Source organism: Centruroides sculpturatus, unplaced genomic scaffold (assembly GCF_000671375.1).
Source record: "Centruroides sculpturatus isolate CEXI.00-Female unplaced genomic scaffold, Cexi_2.0 scaffold4419, whole genome shotgun sequence".
NCBI classification, from domain to species: Eukaryota; Metazoa; Arthropoda; class Arachnida; order Scorpiones; family Buthidae; genus Centruroides; species Centruroides sculpturatus.
The window spans coordinates 1-6,725 of record NW_019388521.1 but is presented as its reverse complement, the minus strand read 5'-3'; the positions used below and the strand labels follow the sequence as shown (position 1 = coordinate 6,725).

Below are 6,725 nucleotides of genomic sequence, written 5' to 3'. Positions count from 1 at the left end.
TGTGTCTAACCGAATTCCATTATTAGCTAACTATGGTTGATACTGTATGCGCATTGTCACTTATTGTATATCTCTTGTCATTCTAGTTATGTATTCATTGTTCTAGTGTAATACTCACTCCAGAGTGGTGCACTCACAAAAAAAAAATATCTACAGATATATATATATATACCATATATATATATATATCTGTGTGTGTGTTTAATTATGCCTTTTATATTCTCTTGCACTAATATAATCGTATGTTAATTTGCTTATTTCAGGGGGAATGGGAGAGCATTGAGGCTAAATTGGAAAAACGGTTTTACTGTACTATTTTAGAAGCGATTTTTTGTTTTTATCTGTGTTTTAGTAGGGAATGCTATGGGAATACACACTAAGAAGGGATTTGTCGAAATTTCCCGCAGGGGAGAGAGGGAGAGAATTAAGGATTAACGGGAAGAATGGCTTCTACTGTACTATTTTAGATGCGATTTTTGTTTTCAACTACGTTTAGTCTTTATTGAGTACTTAGGTGTATTAAATTGATAACATTTCAGACATTGTTGTAAGTATTTTTATCTGTTTCGATTGTTAGAATGTTTGAACCGTTTTAAATTCGAATTTGTTATTGCATATTGGTTCCAGAAAATTGATCAAATTGAAAACAGTTCGTTTGATTCTCAGAAATTCTCATCGTTCTCAGCGGTAGGTGTTATATAACAATTACTATGGTTGTTGAAATACTGAATATAAATAGGGTTTGCTTGTAAAATCCCCGCTGGCGAAGTTGCGGGTAACAGCTAGTGAAGAATAACTCAAATGTTCACATTGTGTTATACATTCATTCAAACAACAAAGCCTGCAAATGAATTGTACAATTTCGTTTCGAAAAGTTTCGTAAAGTTTTTTATTTTCTTTCTAAACCGACCTGCTATAAAAAATGTAAGTAATTATTTATAAATAATTTCTGATATAATTTTTTCGATAGTTTATTTATCTATGAGATATTTGATCCCTAGATACCACTTATAATCTATTGCATGTGGATTGGGTGATTGAAATGCACAGACTTTAAAAACAGTCACAGTTATTAATGTTGAAAATTACTTGACCTGATTGTAAAGTATTTTTTTCAGCTTTAGGGATTGAAGTTTGGAAGTTAAATGCCTGGTATCTTTTCTCACATTTTGGTAGAATCTTGTCATTGCAATTAGATTTTTGCATGATTTAATATTGTGTTTTATAATAATTAAAACCGAAAAATATAATTTAAAAGTACAATTTTTGCGTTCTTTTTACAATTAATGAAAGATTGTGTTAACTTCTTCAAAGATAATTCAGTCGCATATAAATGTTTAATTCTTCCAATATCGCATGAGCTGTTAGTCTTTAAATTTGAATACAAAAATTCCTTAATTTAAATTTCTAAACTGTGAATCACTGTCAAATTTTGATGCTCGTAACTTGTTTTAAATAAAGTAATTTATTTTTGAGTTAGTATTTTAAAAATATACTTGATGATCTTAGCAGTATTTTCACTTTCCCGGCTATTATATATGACAGAAAAAAAGTATGACCATCAGTCATAAAATAAGCTTCCAAGATTACTCGGTTTTTCTTTTACTTGTGATCTTGTAACGGCCAGAAATACAAAAAATTCGTTTTTTATGTATGCACGGCGTTTATGTTTGCGTATGTATAAGTATGTGTGTAGAAAGCACGATTTTTTCACCCTTTTTAAAGCTTAATAACGGCCGTGTCTTCTGTCAAAATTTTCTAGTATTTTGTAGGATAGTTCACGTACAAGGGCTATAAAATTTTAGTGGTGAAAACTTCAATGGGTGAAGAGATAAAGGTGTCATGTCATATCTCGTTTAGGGTCTGACTTGATGACGATTTTACTCATTATTAGCATTTACAATTTTTTTTTTTTTTTAAACCCGTCCCTATTCTCTGAATTAAGCTCTCTGCCGTTTAAGAATAGTTTAAAAATATAAAAAGATATTTTAATAAAATATTATAATAGATGGTGTCACCAAATCTTCCCGGAAAAGTTAAGCAACTCGTTGCTGAATTCTTTAGAATATTTATTATTGAACGTAAATGCATTTGTTTTTTCAGAAACACTGAAAAAATGTCATTGAACAATTATGCTAATTTTAATTAAAAAAAAAATAGCAAAATTTAAAATGTCATTGTTTGGGAAAATAATTAGCAAAGTAAACAATTTGATCGTTATTATTGTAATGAATTACGATAAACTATATGTGTTGATAAACATCGTTCATTGCGTTGTACGGCAAGTTGAGTACCATCGTAAAAATTTCAAAATTATTAAGACCAGAAAATTATGGTAAACAACATTAATAATTAAATTATTTTTTCAGTTGGGTTTTCCCAATAATAAACGAGGGAAGAAAACTAGTTTTAAAGGAAGAAGATTTATACAAATGTTCAAAATATCATACTTCGGAGTATCTTGGCGATCTGCTACAGAAGTAAGTTAGTTATTATTTAGATGTGGACATCGATATTTTAGTTACTGCTACTTGATTATTTTAGATTTAATTATTATTTGGTTAAGTCTAATCAAATTAAATAGAACAAGCGAAGGTTGTTATATATATATATATATTAGTCATTATTAGTTGTGTACTAAATATATGTAACATAGCACTTAACAATATAAAAAATTTATTGCAAAATTAAAATTTATAATATTTATTTGATTTACAGTAAAAATTTTACTGGACTCAAAACTGCAGAATTATTTACATTTTCTAGATTCCATTCAAAATGTTTACTTGAAATTATTTTATAGAAGTAATCTACAAAACATATTATTTTTTTTTCATACGTAGAAGGTGAATGATTAATTACATTCATTGTATTTAGTGCTCTGAAATACATAAACTAGGTGAATTAGTCGATCTGTCCGGTAAAGTACTTTATAAGTTATAACGCTGCTACAATGTTAAACGCGTAAGAAGATTTTAAATAAAAATTTTTGAAAAGATATGAAAAAAAATCCTTAAGATTTTAACTTTCCAATGTCAAGAATGTGTTCTGTGAAGTTTTGAGTTGAACATAGCACCCAAAGTGTCTGAATGAAAAAATGCTGACGATTTACAGGTGCCACGTGGTTACACTCGTAACTAAATTTGAAATCTTGGCTTTTGTTCCCAGCAAAAAAATTTCATTTCTGCATACATTCATGTGTCGATACATAAAGCAGCTGTGTTAAAAACACTGGAATGAATTAAACTAAAAACTGATGTAAAAATGCGTTGCACATTAATTCATAGTAATGATTATAAAAACATTGCAGTAAACATCTCAATTACTTTTGTACATTTAAGTGAAATATGTTTTTTGTGTGAGAAATGTGAATAATTTTCAATTTTAATACAGAATTACAGTTATTTTATGGTGAGAATGAATGAATTATATATAAGTAAAAACCGGTAGAAGACATAAACATTTAAATCGTATATAAAATTAGTAGCAAAATCAATTAGCCTGGGACAAAACTGGCCTGGTTTGGAGCAATTTAAATCGATTCATTTTGACATTTTCTCGTTACTTTCCCTGTTGTGAGATATAGCGGAGATACAAGATAGCGATGGCTCAAAAAGGTGAACCACCCCAAGATTATTATTTTTTAACACAGGACACTTTGAAACGTCGAGAAAAAAATTCGGAGGTAATTTCAGTATGTCTAGATGTTAGTGTTTGTGTGTGACACTATTTTGTTCATCCTGTTTGAAGCTTAATAACTCCTTCGCTTTCTGTTGAAAATTTATGAACTTTCGCAGGGAGGTTTATTTATTAGGAAAATTTATGCAATTAAATTTTGATGATTAAAAGTTGGGGAATAAGAAAATAAAGGAGGCAATGTTATATCTGCAGTAGAGTGGAACTGAGTGTAATAACGATTTTACTCGTTATTAACATTTAATTATTTATAAAACCCGTCTTTACCCTCCAAATTAATCTCTTTGCATTTTTATAATAATTAAATAATATAAAAAGTTTTTAAATTAAAATATCGTAACGGACGACGCCATCAAATGTTGCCGAAAAAGTTAAGCAACTAGTTTATAAATTTTTCGCCGAGTGTATCAATGGCTGTGACGGGTACTTTTTGAATCTATCCAATTAATATTAACTTTAACACTTTATCATCTTTTAAGAGCAATTTAAACAAGTTACGTGAAGTCTTTCGGGCGTTACGGTAAATAACTTGGAACAAGAGCGGATCATCTCAACCTGTCTAACAAGCACTACTTTTCAAATAATAATTGTAAAACTATGATAATTAGTTGTCGTTGACTATCCTCTCTCCTGGGAAGAGGTCAACGACTACATTAGGTCAAATTAACTTTAACTTCCTTTTGAAGCAGCCCATTTCTTCTGTGCAACAGTGGTACTGTTCCATTCGAATAGAAAAATTACAAAAGAAAAAGGTACCGACAAGCACAAATTAAGTTTTATCAGGATTTCGATGGGCCAAGTTTAAATATTTGGTCATTTTTTTAGCGAACTATGATTGACTTGGAGATTACCATTTGATATTCGGGTGTGAATGGTATAGTACGTTGAAGTTGATACATTAGAAAAAAATTAACATAACATATTGTAATTTTATTTGTTAAGTATCTTAAATATGTCATTAGTAGAATAAATAACTGAACTGATTATGTTATTTTCGTTTTAATCTTCGTTGTCTTTATTTTTTACCCTGGCAAAGACGTCTTAGCCTCAAGTAAATTGATAAATGTGCACACGCACACATTAATCAACACATTTTGTCTTCTGAACTACTTATGCAACAAACAAAATTATAACAAATTTAGCAAAATTTGTATTATTGCAATTTGCAGATAAGCAAACTACAGTCGACCTCTCTAAAACACGAGTTCCTATAGTTCGGGTTCCTATATCACGGCGAAAAAATTGCGACAGTATTCGTACAAACATGCAAAAAAACCTCCTATAATTCGATAAAACGTCATCGCCGACTCGTGTCGCGACAGGATTACACAAACCTTTGAGTTTAAACGAGCAACGGACCTACCAAAACACATTATTTAACGTCCATAAAAATGATATTTATATTAATGATATCTCTAAACATCAGCGAATTTTTCGCAAAAAAAAATAATTTATCAGGAAGCACGCGAGCGCCATTCGATGACAATCTCCACGACGAAAACAAGCTTAAGCAATGGCGTAGTCGAACGGTGCACGCTCCATAAGTAATCCTACAATTTTTTGTTTATAGTATAGTTTATATGGATTATTACCAAAAAATTATACGTATTTTGGAAATGTTGAGTCGAATTAGTCTAGAATCGATTAATTTTATGGAAGAAACCTTTCAAACAGCCGTAGTCCGTAAACTGCATACGTGCCGGGCTGTGGTTGGCTGGATTCATTAAAACATGAACGTATCTACCGTGTTATACGGGGGGTCGACTGTAATCATAAAATCTTTCCTCAAATTCAATAGTAAGTATTTAGAACGAATTTTTTATATCAATTAAAATGCTGTGAAATTTACATTTACTTTACATATTAAAAGATATGAATTAGAGGACTGTTAATTATAAATTTAAACGTTTTTAAGTCTAGTACACGTTTGTTAGTCTGTTGCGAATTACACAGGGAAGTATAGGTTTAGAAAACGCGGAAATTTTGTAAACTTTAGTAAATAATACAAAATTTAATAAGTTAATCGCCATCTGTTTTTTGCGGACATTACTGTGCATTTTGTTTCAACACATGCTGCTGCAAATTAATGATCTGTTTATGCATGATATTTACTCACGTATCAGTCTTAGAATGTTACATAGTTAAAATGTTACATAGAAATGTTACATAGTTATACTGTATCAATATTTTATTCCCCTTCTGTATTGCAGTAATGCATATAAATTCTCTTTCCATTTCTGTTTAGAATGTGGCTCCGGATTTTTTGCGCAGCACTGTCTAAATACATTCCGATTAGCAGAATATTAGCATTCCATTTAGAATTAGATATTCACGTAATAATAGTTAGATATAATAATAATAGTTGTTTTAAAAGCATTACATTGATTCATAGTTGTGCAAAAGTTCTAGAATAACCTGTTGATTGAAATATTTTATTCAATTTTTAGGTTTCATTGCAATTTCTTTTCAGAGAATGGAACCAGGAATTGCAGAAGAAGAATTCGAGCATACTGAAAGCTTTATTACGTTTCGTTGGTTGGAAATACTTAGTAGTTATTCTACTTGTACTCATTCAGGTATTACGACAACCGAATTGAAAGACATAAAGAATGTTCTAAAATTATTGAAATAACTGATATTTATGTTCGTCCGCAGATGACAGCGTTAGTTGCAGGCCAAGCATACTTCGTAGGATTAATAATAAATTATTTTGAGAACAGAGAGGAAATGAATCAATACAAGATCTATGCTACACTTGCGGGATTTTTTATTCTACTTGCGATATATTTATGTATATATAATATTAGTGCATTTATAACTGAATTATATGGAATGAAGTTAAAGATAGCTTTCTGCACTCTTATATATAGAAAGGTGAGTAGCAATTAGATTTATATTCTTTTTACGTTAGTGTATTTTTATTAAATGTATCGAAGGAATTAAAGACAAATTCAAACTATTTGTAAAAAAATTTTTCAGCAATCGATATTTGTGTAATTTTATTTTTTATAAAGTAATTTGAACTATAT

At 29.8% G+C, this 6,725-nt stretch overlaps 1 long non-coding RNA gene across 1 annotated transcript; it reads left to right on the top strand.

Annotated features, from left to right (window-relative positions):
• The first annotated feature begins 2,333 nt into the window (after nucleotides 1-2,333).
• Nucleotides 2,334-6,564, top strand: LOC111616978. The gene is made up of 3 exons (XR_002755351.1): nucleotides 2,334-2,480; nucleotides 6,167-6,272; nucleotides 6,352-6,564. It is a non-coding gene; the product is annotated as an uncharacterized LOC111616978 (long non-coding RNA).
• The last annotated feature ends 161 nt before the right edge of the window (nucleotides 6,565-6,725 follow it).